A 2,481-nucleotide genomic window follows, 5' to 3' on the forward strand; every position below is an offset into this window, starting at 1 on the left:
GGGGGGGGGGGAGAACAATCTCTGGCGTGTGAGTGCGTCGTGGCGCCTGTGATTTGTGAGCGTGGCGCTGGTCCCTGCCCAAAGACGGGACACCTGCGAACTCTGGCTGGGAGCGGCTGGGTGAAGGCGCTTCCGCCTCGGCCTCGCTGGATTTCGAACCGGTGCCAGCTGCTGGCACGGTTTATGAACGAGGCTGGGCGCCACTCCTGCCAAGGACCCCGGAGAAGGAAGTTGGCATGAAAGCATCTCCGTGCAGCTGTCGAAATCAATGGCCGGGGCTCCTTCTCTCCCTCTCTCTCCCCCCCCCACACACCCCCCCACCTCACTGGGAAAAGAAAAGCGGGATGGGGATCCCTGCCAGAAGGAGCTGGGCAGGAGTCCCGGCCGGCCGCTGGAGCAAACGCCAGCTGCAAATGGCCCTGGAGGAGAAAGGAAAAAGAGAAGAAGAAAAAAAGAGGGTTCCCCCCCCCTTCGTTTGAGGAAGAATCTCAACTTGTATTACAGGTAGTCCCCGACTTACGACCACGGTTGAGTCCAAGATGTCTGTTGCTAAGCAAGACAGTTGTTAAAACAGTGGGCTTTGCTCCATTTTACAACCTTGCCGCAGTTTTTAAATTCGTAACACGGTTGTTAAGTGAATCTGGCTTCCTTGTTTGAAGGTCGCAAAAGGGGATCGCGTGACCCTGGGAGAATGCCACCGTCGTAAACACGAGTCGGTTGCCAAGGGCCTGAGTTTGGATCACATGGCCAGGGTTGTAAGTGTGAAAAGCGGCCATAGGGCACCTTTTTCAGTGCCGTTGTAAGTTTGAATCCTCGCTAGACGAATGGTTGTAAGAGAAGGACCATCCGTATAGGTCTGCAGTCTTTTTTAAACATATACTGGCTCCTATAGTCTTTTTTTTATTTTAGAATACAGAATAACACAGTTGGAAGGATGGTGGGCTCCTCCGGGTACGTTGGACTGCCGGGTAGCCATCGAATGTTTCCGTGTGTGTGTGTGTGTGTGTGTGTGTGTGTGTGTGTGTGTGTGATGAATCTGGTCCATAGCCCTGCATCGGGGAAGGTTATTTTGCTGGCTGAGGCCCAGGCTGAGTATTCGCTATTTTTTTGTTCAGCAAAGGGAGTACAATTTTGGAAGCGAGAAGAGGATATTTGTTGCTGACGGTTGAATTGTGGGACTCTTGGTGCTCTCTGAGCTTGGTTGGTTTTTTTGCAGACGTTTCATGACCCTACTTGGTAATAATATCACTTTTGGGAGTCCCCATGAGGTTTTGTGAAATTGGGGGGGGGGTGAATGGATGTATCATCCCAGCCAATCAGGGTTGCTACCTGATCCCAACCAATAAGGAGTCGTGGGGCAGCACCCCCAAATACAGGGAGAGCTGGGCAGACTGGATCAGATGTATGAGCAGGAGCCCTCTGTCTCTCTAAGGCTGTTTAATGTAGTTACAGGGGTGTCCAAACCTGGTAATTTCTGGGACTTCAACTCCCAGAATTCCCATGCACAAGCCTTAAAGTTGACCAAGCTGGACATCCCTGGTGTGGGGTCTCAAAGAACCTTGATGCTTCCGATGCTCTTTTACGGATGAAGCTGTTTAGGATGAGGCAGAATGGAAGTTCACTCCTCCAAAGTTCCCCATTTCTTTTGGCTTGGAAAAAAATCCCCCCTCCCCACCCACCCCCGTGTGACATTCCCCTCCGAACATTTTTGGCACCTCCCCATAGGCCTTGGCATAATTTCACTAAGGGGGGGGGGGATTCTGGAAAGGAAAGGAGATTTCCGGAGCGCAGCTGACTTTGTGTAAACAACTACCCTGTTTCAGGGGAGGGTTTTTTGGGTTGTTTTTTTTTTTTTGAGGGAGGGGGATATTTTAAGAATTGCTTTGGCTGTGATTTAGTGGGTGGCTTTTTCTGGGCCATGATGGGAATTTAAAGCATTGCTATTTGAAGGGCATCCCCGCAAGGCAGTTGGTTTTTTAAAAATAAAATAAAATTAAAAAGAGACAATTCTTTCCTTCTGACCTTTAGGTTCCAAACTCCTGCCTCGCTCAGATTTTAGAAAGTTAAAAAGCCACAATTTAAAAAAAAAAAAAAAAAGGCAGGCGGGCCTGGAACACACACAAGGCATTCCATTGCGAGTTCTAATGGCCTGCAAGATCATCAAGGCTAAGAGGAAGTTAGGAAGCATTCATCTTGGTTTGCTGGTTCCTCTCTTTGTGTAGGGTGCAAATCGGCCCGGTTTGGTGTATTTGCCGTTCAGTTTGGGCTTGCCCACAAAAAGAGGGCAAGACAAGCAACAACGGATGGAAACTAATCAAGGAGAGAAGGAATCTGGAATGAAGGAGAAACTTCCTAACAGTGAGGACAATTAACCCGTGGTTAATTGTTGCCTTCAGAAGTTGTGGGTGCCCCATCACTGAAAGTTTTCAAGAACAGACCAGACGCCCACTTTTTTTGAAAAGGGTATAAGGTCCCCTGCTT

This window comes from Protobothrops mucrosquamatus, unplaced genomic scaffold, assembly GCF_001527695.2.
Source record: "Protobothrops mucrosquamatus isolate PMUCROS unplaced genomic scaffold, P.Mucros_1.0 scaffold397, whole genome shotgun sequence".
Taxonomy (NCBI): Eukaryota; Metazoa; Chordata; class Lepidosauria; order Squamata; family Viperidae; genus Protobothrops; species Protobothrops mucrosquamatus.